A 12,163-nucleotide genomic window follows, 5' to 3' on the forward strand; every position below is an offset into this window, starting at 1 on the left:
CCAACACAAACTAATTTTTAGCCACAAGGATTGTTTTTTCAATCACAGAAACTGATTTCAGTGATTTGTTCCCCACCTTAAGACAATTGAATGCCGCAAAGTGATTCATACCTGTTTTTTTTTGTGACACAGAGCTGAAACTGCTTTGCTGATACACACGCATTGTTCATATGCACCTTTCCTTCTGACAGGGATCATTGAAACACTGTTGGATTGCAGATAATTAGAAAAAAAACAAAGTAGGATTAAATATTAATGAATGGAATATTTTCAGAGTTAGAACATACAAAGACTGTTCACGATCTTCTAAATACAGTTTTTACATGAAATAACATACCTACAGTCACCATTACATTTGTATTAACAAATATAGTAAATACAACAAGAGAAAATAAGACATAAATAAGATAAGACTCGCATGTTAGCAGTTCCTTGTTTTTTTTCTGGACAGCGTACTTCCCGCAGTGGCTTTTGTCTCAATGTATTGTATTATATATGTATATGTATATATATATATATCTATAGATAGAGATATAGATATAGATATTACCCAATATAGTAGACATAATAGTCATAGTGCCTTTTAAAACGTAAATAAAACTCTTGTTTGTGTGTCACAGTAAGCAGACCTTAACTCATTCAATCCCTGACATTTTTCAAAATTTAACCTCTGGCCCTTGTCTCACCGAACACTGACACCTAGAGGCCAATGGAGAATGCTACATTCACAATTAGAATGCTGCTTCTGCCCAGTATTTGTATTTTTGTAAGTTCAGTTTAGTTCTCACCGTCTGGATCCAGGAATTGTTTTAAAGGATTCTTTAACGTTGCGAGATGAGACCATTTTCGGTATTTGTGCATATACAGTAACAGTAACTCTTACCACAAAAAATGGTAAGAGCACTTGGGAAAAAAAAATGTAGTATTATTTTGGTGTGAATCACAATATGGGGGAAACTATGGTGCTTGGTGGAGGTCCGGGCTCCCTGAGTGCTTCTCCAGTTTAGCTATTTTTATGCTTGAAAATGATTAATTTATTCCAAGAATGAGTACAATTTGCTTAGATACGCATATTGTTTTACTAAAAAGCCGTATTCAACCACAGAAAAGTGATTTCATTTATTCATTAATTTGTAGAAAAACCATGGCAACGTTAAAACCGCGATGTAGCGAGGGACGGCCACTTCCAAAAAGTTGTCGTTCTTTCATGAAAGAGGGTTTGCTTTACAGTCGGGGTGGTCTTCCATCCAGCTCGATACTGTACTTCATACAGTTATTTCATTTCCCACAAATATTCATTTAGACTTTCAGCTCAAGTGATGACAAGACACTAGCGGCTTCAAACTGACTTCAGATCATCCAAATGCACCCGTGACCTGTACTAATTAAGCAGTCTGTCTCCAGCCTCACAGGTTGATTGACACACTGTGTGGCAAAATGTCTCCGACCAGACATAACAACCAGTCCAACGTCCCAACTACTCATAATTCACCAGAGAGGAATTCTACCATCCCCGTTTGTGTAGCTGTGTTTCAACAGCCCATCCACATTCTTGAGCCTGCTATTGGCCCAAGATAACACCCCTCTGATTACTCGGCTGCATGCTTGTCATTACTTCCCAAAAATGTTGATCCCAACAGGCGGCTTTACCCTGTGGATTTATGGCGACACAACTGTATCCGTGTCCATCAAAACGGCATTTGCGTAGTTGCACAGTCCTTCACCCCGGAACAACAGCAAAGTGGACTCCCTGCAACATCTGCCACAATATGACTTAGCTCACAGTTAGTTAGTAGTTAGTTAGTTAGTGTAGAAGACTGATGTACCTGCATAGATTTTCAGTGTGTGTCCACACAGACCTCACACATTCAATGCAGTTATTGCAGGTGGTTTGACAAATGATTACCAATTGCCAAATTAAGAACAAGAAGACACTTGTGGCCCCGTTAATTTGGTTATGTCAACTCACAAAGTTATGCTTTAAAAGGTGATGATTGAAAAAGACCTGCCCAGGTCAGGCAGGCCCAGTAAGGTGCTTCAAGAACTCTCCAACAATTCTAACACACCATTAGAGGAGCTACAGGAAGCTCTTGCCACGGATGAGGTCAAAGTACTTGCATCTAACCAGAAGAAAGACACTACACAGGTTTGATTGCCATAGAAAGCATTCAAGGAGGAAACCCTTACTGTTAACAAAAACATCACAGCAAGACTGAAGTTTGCCAAAGAACATCTAGACAAATACAGACCTGCCAACCTTGAAAACATGTTCTGAGTACCACCTCCCACCAATTTAAAAAATACAGATTTATTTCTATAATGTGCTGCGGGGCAAGAAAGAACAAGCCACGGGCTGCATTGGGGCCACCCCGGCTTCTCTAGATCTTTGTCAGGGTGGAGCGGGTGACGTGGCATCAACTCTGTGAGGAGGCCTGTCACGAAAACCAATTTTGCTGTCCTACAAATTGTCCATATACAATCTTATTGACAACATTTTTTGAGACCATTTTTTCATTAATTATATGGCATAATAATGAGAGTACATGGCATCAAAAGCAATAAACTTTAATTTCTTAAGAGTATTTAGCATTGTAATTGGAATGTCAAGAGCTTTTAAAGAAATTAAACATAATAAACAGACAAAAAAAACAATCAATTAAAATTAAATGGAATTAAATGGTCTCTGTTGAGAAAAAAACACTCCACACAACACACACACACACACACACACACACACACACACACGCACGCATGCACGCAGTTATGTAGTGTATTGTTAAACTAACGTAGGGGTCGTATTTGAGCTGGATCACATATCTGTGGTGGCAGAGTAAAATGTAATGCTTCTGACGTCCTTCAACACGTCTTCTTTCACTCGGTCATACAGTTCAGGAATTGCTGATCGTGACGTGCATGTTTTTCAACCGTAGTGAAAGGTTGCATTTCTTTTGCAATGAAGCGAGCGACACCGTGTGTGAGCGCACACCATTTTGTGCTGGTTTGTTGATATTTACTTTGCCGACCAAACGCCTCAGCAAGCGTTGGCTGTCCAGACGAAAGCTCTGCTGCACGTCCAGCGGTAGTTTCTGTTTCCCAGTTGAGAGAACTGAAAAGGATCGTTGTGCTTCAGGTGTGCTTCCTCATCGCTACTTTTGAACAAACGTGACATATCGGTTCTTCTGTGTTCGTTCGCTCAACTTGTTCATTCTGTTTAAAACCAAAATATTCACAAACTGGGGTCGTGTCGTTTGGCTTAGAAACCATCGCTTCTATGCCTTCATTCATGTTAGCGTATGCTGGCTAGGCACTCTGAGCGCTCGCTAGTAGCCCCGCCTCCATAAAGAGGCTGAGTAGAAGGAGGGTTCACTCTTGCTGTTCATTCCAGTATAGAAGACATATGCAGAGTGAACCCTCCTGTCATCCAGCCTGTGTGGCACAGAGAGACGAGGAGATGAAACACGCACGCATTTCTGCAATCTCATACCAACTGTGAAGCATTGGCATGGATGTCATGGTTTGGGGCAGCAGGGCCTTGCCAGGTAACCACCAAAGTCAATCCTCTAGGACACTGGTGTCAAACACAAGGCCCGGGGGCCAGATGTGGCCCGCCACATCATTTTATGTGGCCTGTGAAACCTCGGGAATAATGGCATGTCAATAATGCACTTCACCTTTGTCCTTCTATTTGATCCGTCATTTTGACAGAAAAATGTTACTGCATGCAGTTCTTCTAAACATCAGTATTGTCTAATCATGCAGCAAGATATTCCACGCATTTTTCAAAAATAAATACTTGAATGTCTGCTTGTCATTATGACATTCTCACTTTACTTCTCATTTCAAAGCAGTTATCCATCAATTTGTTAGTACAAATATAATAATCAAATGCATGGGAAATTGTGTAATAATACCATGAGGTTATATTCATATTTACATTCATATATACTGACAGTTACAAGTGGCCCTCTGAGGGCAGCTATAACTGTGATGTGGCCCTCAATGAAAATGAAAATGCTCTAGGAAGTCTTCATAGTGAATCAAACTGTGCTTGAAAGCTGAACCTTTTTCTTGCAACACGACAATGACCCAAAAGAATCCACCAAGAAATGGCTCAAAAGAAAGAAATGAAGATGTGTGGAGTTGTCAAAGTCAAGTCAAAGCCTGGATCTTAATCTGACTGGCAAACAAACAAACAAACAAACAAACCTAGTCATTCTCAGAGACTGCTAGACGACTATAGATCATGTTTTTTGTTTTTTTGAGTGAAGGGGGGAAGACCAGCTATTAGTGCAGGTGATGTGCAACCTTTTCCTAAGTTTGAATTTGCATTTTTGTTAATAGCTAATAAATGAGTGTACAGTCAAACTTGTCTATAGCGGCCACTAAAGGGAAACGGCAAAAGTGGCCGCTATAGGCAGGTGGCCGTTATAGACAGGTTGGCAGCCATTTTGAATTTGTGCGAGCACATATTGACATGTCTGTGATTAGAAGCTTGTTGTGTTTGCAGATACATATAATTATACTGTTACATGTTGACCAGTAGAGGGCACTGTGGGACTGCAAATAAAAGTTGTACAGCACTACTAAGCTTGTTATTATCCACAACCCACAGAACAAAGCTCTGCTAGTAATTCCTTACGCTTGTTTTTAATATTTTACTTTTTATACGGCAGAGTGTCATTACAGCTTTAGTTCATCGGGAAGTGACGGTGCGATGTCACGAGCAGGAGAGCTAGGCTCAGTGCTAGCTGTGAGTGTCGAGAGAGTTGGGAAGTGTGTTTATGTTGGCGTGGATGTAAAGTCCTGCAGTGTTCTCCGCTGTTAATAAAGCCATTAAAGTGCATCGGCGACGTGAGTCTCTCCTTCCCCACAACAAGCGGCATTACAGTATTGACCAGTGCACATTGTCTCACACCAGGAAGTAAACTGTGTCACTGTCTGCAACAAGCTCCAAAGAAGACGGCTTTTTTTTGTGGAACAACTGACAGTTTGTGTGGATCTTGTGAATGATTGTGACTGAGCTACGACTCAGTAATTAAAGTCTACACACAACGGCTTCATTGATTAAAAAACGAAACTTTTTCGTGCATGAAGCTTCTACTTGAGTTGGTAATTTGACCACTATATGCGGTCAGATATTGACCAAGGGAGACAAAATGGGTGGCCGCTGGCCGCATTAGACAAGTGACTGCTATACACAGGGTCTATAACATGTAAATTTTCTGCGGGGGATTTTTCAGTGGCTGCTATAGGCAGGTGGCTTTGATATACAGGTGGCCGCTAAGACAGGTTTGACTGTACTTATTGTTATTGTATGAGTTGACAGAGAAATCTATTATATATCTGTTTCTCTTTCAGTCTGGAAAAAGGTAATAAAGCCATTTCTAAAGCTTTGGGACTCCAGCCAACCACAGTGAGAACCATTATCCACAAATGGCAAAAACATGGAATTGTGGTGAACCTTCCCAGGAGTGGCCGGCCAACCAAAATGGCCCCAAGAGCGCAGCGACGACTCATCTGAGAGGTCACAAAAGACCCCACAACAACATCAAAAGAACTGCAGGTCTCACGTGCCTCAGTTAAGGTCAGTGTTCATGACTCCACCATAAGAAAGACACTGGGCAAAAACGGCCTGCATGGCAGAGTTCCAAGACCAAAACCACTGCTGAACAAAAACAACATTAAGGGTTCTCTCAATTTTGCCAGAAAACATCTTGATGATCCTCAACACCTTTGGGGAAATATGACCAGCAAAAGTTGAACTTTTTGGAAGGTGTGTGTCCCATTATCTGGCATAAAGTAACGCCTCATTTCAGAAAAAGAACATCATACCAACAGTAAATTATGGTGATGGTAGTGTGATGGTCTGGGGATGTTTTGCTGTTTCGGGACCTGGAAGACTTGCTGTGATAAATGGAACCATGAATTCTGCTGTCTACCAAAAAATCCTGATGGAGAATGTCCGGTCATCTGTTGGTGACCTCAACTTGGGTTCTGCAGAAGGACAGGAAGTCCACCTCTGCATGACTGAAGAAAAACAAAATGAAGACTTTTAGTCTAGTCCAAGTCCTGACCTGAATCCTATTGAGATGCTGTGGCATGACCTTAAAAAGGCACTTCATGCTGGAAAACCCTCCGATGTGGCTGAATGACAACAATTCTGCAAAGATGAAAGCCAAAATTCCTCCCCAGCGCTAGAAGAGACTCATTGCAAGTTATTGCAAACGTTTGACTGCAGTTGTTGCTGCTAAGGGGGGCCCAACCGGTTATTAGCTTTGGGGGGCAATCACTTTTCCACACAGGGCCATGTAGCTTTGGATTTTTTTTCCTTCTTTAATAATAAGTTTCATTTAAAATCTGCACTTTGTGGAAAAAAAATGAGGAAGGGGGCAAACACTTTTCGACTGACTATGACTATACTACCACAAGAGCAAAATAAAATGAGAATGTATTTGTCCAAGCACCTTATCCTTATGAAACTATTGTGAGCAAGCAGTTATTTTTTATTGCTATTAATTTTATGGGATTTACAGTACATTTTACAGGAGATTGAACTGGTCCTTGCTATCATACAGCAGGTAGATTTGTTTCTTGTTTTAAGAGTCTAAATAGTTGAAGTAGCAGTGCAATGCATCTCCACATTGGCACTCCCATTCAGTACGATCTGGAATGCGCTGGTTTCCAAAGTGGTATGTGTGGACAAGATAGCATTAGCTATGTCAGCAACGTACCGTAAATGAAGTGACATCATACAAATGCAAACACGATGCAACCTGCCAATGGGTTCAACAAAGAGAAGGAATGTGACAAAATAAACGAGGGCCAACAATGGAGGACATCCAGCAGTGTTGTGTTCCTGTGCATCTGGCTTTTTGTTTCAAGAACACAAGCCTTGTGGGGAAAAAGGAGGTGTTTTGTCTCATCCCCTTCTTATTCCTGTTGTATCCATGTGCCTACTCCCTGAATATTCAGTGTGCTCATGGTGCTGTATTTTGGTAGAAAATGATCTAAAAACATTTATGGTGTGACAAACTAGGGGTGGGAATCTAGCGTCACCTCATGAGGTCATTATGTAATTTTATTTGCTTAGTGATCATCATTGTAAATTTATATTATTCATTTATAGCGGGGTCATCAGTCCCAGGAGGGAAGTCCAGACTTCCCGGTCCCCGGCCACCTCTTCCAGTTCCACCGTGAGGACACCAAGGCGTTCCCTGGCCAGCTGTGAGACATAATGCCTCCAGCGTGTCCTAGGTCTGCCGCGGGGCCTTCTCCAGGCTGGGCATGCCTGGAACACCTCACCAGGGGGGCGTCCGGACTAGATGCCCGTGTTACCTCAACTGGCTCCTTTCCATGTGAAGGAGCAGAGGCTCTCCTCTGAGCCCCTCCCAGATGACCGAGCTCCTTGCCCTATGTCTTAGGCTGAGTCCAGTCACCCTACGGGGGAAACTCATTTCAGCCGCTTGTATCCGCCATCTCCTTCTTTCAGTCACGACTCAAAGCTCATGACCATAGGTGAGGGTGGGACCATAGATCGACTGGTAAATTGAGAGCATCGCCACTCGGCTCAGCTCTCTCTTCACCACGAGGTATTCAAGATGGAAGAGTATTATTGTCATATGCACAGTAAAACAGCAGTTATACTAAGCAATGAAATTCTTATTCTGTTCATTCTCCCAAGAAAAGAAAGAAAACACAAGAAAAAGAATAAGAACATAAGAAACATAAATACCAATAAATTAAGCAACAACAACAACAGAAGAGACATTAATACAGATAAATAATACAAACAAACAAATAAATAAATAAATAAATAAATAAAGTGCTATGAGTGTGTGCGTGTGTTGCGTGCGGCGTGTGTGAGTGCTTCGTTGAGAAGCCTGATGGCCTGTGGGTAAAAGCTGTTTGCCAGCCTTGTGGTCCTGGACTTCAAACTCCTGTAGCGTCTGCCTGACGGTAGGAGTGTGAATAATGAGTGTTGTGGATGTGTGCTGTCCTTGATGAGGTTGTGTGTTCTTCGTAGGACTCTAGTTTTATAAATGTCTTGCAGTGAGGGGAGGGCTGCCCCAACAATGTTCTGTGAGGTCTTGATCACCTGCTGGAGTGCCTTCCTATCACGTGTTGTACAGTTACCGTACCAAACAGTGATGGAGGCGGTAATGACACTTTCCATAGTGCATCTGTAGAAGCAACTCAGGATTGTGGTGGACATGCCAAATTTCCTCAGTCTTCTCAAGAAGTACAGTCTCCTTTGGGACTTCTTCAGAATTTGTTGGGTGTTGTGAGACCAGGTGAGGTCCTCGCTGATGTGTGTGCCAAGGAACTTGAAGGTTTTCACCCTCTCCACCTCAGTCTCATCAATAAACAGGGGTCTATGCGGCTCCTTTTCCCTTGTTCTTGGGTCGATGATCATCTCTTTAGTCTTATCTGTATTGAGAAGGAGATTGTTATCACGACACCAAGCTATGAGGTCCGCCACCTCTTTTCTGTATGATGTTTCAACACCATCAGTGATCAGTCCGATGACTGTAGTGTCATCCGCAAATTTAATGATGCTGGTTACAGAGGGAGAGTGACAGGCCAAGTGTGAGGAGCTTATTTGTGAGTTTGTGGGGGCTGACTGTATTAAAAGCAGAGCTATAGTCTATAAATAGCATCCTGACATATGTGTTCTGGCCCTGTAAGAGAGAAAGCGCTGTGTGGATGGCAGTGTTGACTGCATCATCCGTGGACCGGTTCTGGCGATATGCAAACTTTAGAGGGTCCACAGTGGCCGGGATGCTCTTTTTGATGTGGGTCATGACTATTCTTTCAAAGCACTTCATAACAATAGGAGTGAGTGCTATAGGGCGATAGTCATTCAAGCAGGTCACGTTGCTCTTCTTGGGTACGGGCACTATGGTGGTGGACTTAAAGCAGGTCGGTACAGATGCTTGTGCAAGCGACAGGTGAAATATGTCAGCAAGCACATCAGCTAGCTCTGATGAGCAAACCCAAAGTGCACGTCCTGAGATGTTGTCTGGGCCTTCTGCTTTTCGTGGGTTTGTTTTGTTCAGAACCCTGCGCACATCAGCTGATGTCACCATGAGAGGTGAGTCCTGTGTGCTCCCCAAGTCCAGCCACCCTCTCTGCTCATCAGGAGTTTGGGTGTCAAAGCGGGCATAGAACTCATTCAGCTCATCTGGAAGTGTGGTTTGGCTGGACGTGGCTACGCTACTCCGCTGTCGATAGTCTGTGATGTGCTGGAGCCCCGCCCACATGCGCCGAGGGTCTGAGGTGGAATAGTAGCCCTCCAGCTTCTGTCTGTACTGCCTTTTGGCATTTTGTATGCCAAAAGGCCAGATATGACCTGAGGTCATATCTGGCCTTTTTGTAGTCCTCAGCGGTGCCCATGACAAATGCAGTCGAACGAGCACGTAGCTTAGCCCTTACATCACAGTTCATCCACTGTGATACAACGTTATAAGCCGGTTTAATATACTTTTATTCTAACAATTGAATAGGTTTGTGGCCTCAGGGACATTCTATTTTGCGGAAGGGTGAGAATATTCTTCCTTCCACACTTTGCAGACCATTGGTCAATGCTAACTTTCTATTTCTGATTCCTTGAAGCAGTCTAACCGAGCCCGTGGCTGCGTTGAAGGACACAGTTGCATTGGATCAATGGCTTGACCCGTTAAGTAACGCCACTCCCAGGACCACAGCTAATAAGAGCTGATCTGTGGGAACACTCCGAGCTGACCCGTGATGCTGGGAACAATTACAAGAGAGTGGTCTTTCTGGGCCGATGCCCGTTTGACCCGGTAGTGTAAAGATGCGACTGAAATCCACATGATTTAAACTCCTCCCCCAGACGTGCTGACAAGGTTAGAGGGTCAAAGCAGGCATTAACAGGTCAGTGTGTGGCCCACTTGGGAACAATTACTCCCAGTCACAGCTAAGTGGACACTTGATTGAACACGATAGAGGCAGGACACACTTCCCCACAGATAACAATCCCCCAAGCCATTTAGGATAAAAAGCCCTTGTGATTCAGCCTTTATGGGCAAAATTCATCTTCCTGTCCCCTTTTAAAAGAATGTGAGAGTGTGATAGAGAGCCATTTCCTAAAAGACATGACTCAAAGCATTTCCATTTTGTATCAATAGCAATAGCTGCTTATGACACAGAACAATTACAAAGTGATTGAGCAAAAAAAAAAAAAAAAAAAAAAAAAGCCAAACAACTTTAATTGCTCCATTAACTCATTCAATCCCAGCCACTTTTCAAAAGACAACCCTTTCAGTAGCGGCCATTTTAGACGATTTTGACTGATTTTTCAAGGCACACAGAATATTGTGTTCTATGTTATATAAACATGGAACCCACCAAAAGAAACATTAGACTATCGTTGTTCATCAGGAAAAAAGGTGGGTTTTTTTACCTTTTTGCGTTCTTTAGTAATCAGCAGTAGAACATAGCTAAGTTTCAGGAAAATATCAGTTCCTGACTAAAAAAGGGAGAAAACCAGGTTTTTGTGAAAAGATACATTTCAAGCCTAAATTTCACTTTGACACAAATATTTTTTTGCTTTTGTGATGGCTCAAATATCTAAACAACTATACCACAACATAACACGAAAAAACAATTTATTTACAAATATTACACCATGAACTATTTCCACATTTGGAGTTGAACTATGTGTGCGCACTCGTGCGCGTGTGTTAAAATTTCCCTGCAATGCGTAACCTTCTTCACGCTACAAACCTCCACGCTCTCGCACTTCCTCCTTGCTGTCGAGCGTGTTTAATACATGCAAAAGATCCATGCCGAGCTCTTATCAAATGCACTTCTGCCACCTCGTGGCCGTTTTTATGGCTTAAAGTTGCTCTGAAGTGAAACGCATGAGTGGAGAGTTGCGTCATCACCTCTTTTGCCTCTCGCGCAAAACCACGTAACAGACGTACAAATATGTTGTCTGGATTATAAAATACTAGGAGGTGCAATGATACACAAAATTCATGGTTCGGTTCAGTTCGGTTCGTTTGTGTTACGGTTCCGTTTTTCCCCCCCCCGATACAAAAAAATAAATGACCTTGTCTTGTTTTATTTGAATTTTATTGATATTGGCAACATTTTTCAACATTTTCAGCATGGTATGAATGTGGGACGCGGAGCTCAGCGGCTCTGTGCTTGACAACGCAACCTAAGCCAGAGTAGCTGATCGCAGACACAGCGAGCTTTCAGCACAGAGCGGCATAAGAAGTTGATCAAATAAATCTCAATCTGCATATTGTTCGATACGGGGTCACGGTTCGGTACGCATGTGTATTGAACGGTGTGATACAGACACACGTACTGCTACACCCCTATAAAATACATATAAAAAACATATAAAAACATTTTCGGAATTAGTCTAAAAGCAGGTACAAAACAGCAGCAGGCCCTCACTGCAACATCAAAACAGAATAGGTGTGTCCCATTACCGCAGTCATGAGCTGTCCCTTTTTATGTCTTTAGAACGCACAGAAAAGAGAAAGACGTGTGTTCATGTCTCATATAAAGGATTGTGGACGATGGGCAACATTTTTGTTTTTAAATGCAGTTTTTGACGTTGTGAGCCCTCTCTCTGAACAAAGGTTGCACCTGAAGTTATGCCATCACAGGAAACAATGTGGGCATACATTTGTTCACGACAAATCTGCCTTGAATGCGAGGGTGGAATAAAAACAGTAGCTGTGTAACAGGCCACAACTCCTGCGGATAAATATCCACTCCTGTATATTCTCTTTGTACACAAACAGGGTTTATCAATGAACACATTGGCCACAATTTGCATAAGCTGTATGGAGGTCTGATACTGTTGTTTTTCCATAGGCACTTTACTTTTCAGCATTAGTAAGTGAGCTCCACATTATTCCTAAATCTGCATCAGTGGTTAAAATGTACAGTCAGGGGCAAAAGGTTTTGGGTGTGACGAACATTTTATGCTTCAATAACTTCAATGCTGCTTCAGTTCTCATTTTTTGTCACCTCCACATGAATTGCTTGTATTTTCAGTATCTAAACAGACAAAGTTTTCTCCAAAAACAAAGAGACAGCAGAGTTAAGTCACCCAAGTCAACTTTGGGCCATGACTGCAGCTGCATGTTTTGGGGTTGAAGATTGGAAAAATGGCACTGTT

At 42.4% G+C, this 12,163-nt stretch overlaps 1 protein-coding gene across 10 annotated transcripts in view; it reads right to left on the reverse strand.

The window, feature by feature from the left end:
- Nucleotides 1–12,163, reverse strand: part of foxp1b (forkhead box P1b) — a 205,417-nt gene that overhangs the window by 178,818 nt on the left and 14,436 nt on the right. The window contains exon 2 of one of the 10 annotated variants that reach the window (XM_054785284.1): nucleotides 112–205. The exons of the other annotated variants lie outside the window; for them this stretch is intronic. The gene's annotated coding sequence lies outside the window, so the exon portion shown is untranslated. The remainder of the gene's footprint in view (nucleotides 1–111; nucleotides 206–12,163) is intronic. 10 annotated transcript variants of the gene reach the window in all.

This window comes from Dunckerocampus dactyliophorus, chromosome 8, assembly GCF_027744805.1.
Source record: "Dunckerocampus dactyliophorus isolate RoL2022-P2 chromosome 8, RoL_Ddac_1.1, whole genome shotgun sequence".
NCBI lineage: Eukaryota > Metazoa > Chordata > Actinopteri > Syngnathiformes > Syngnathidae > Dunckerocampus > Dunckerocampus dactyliophorus.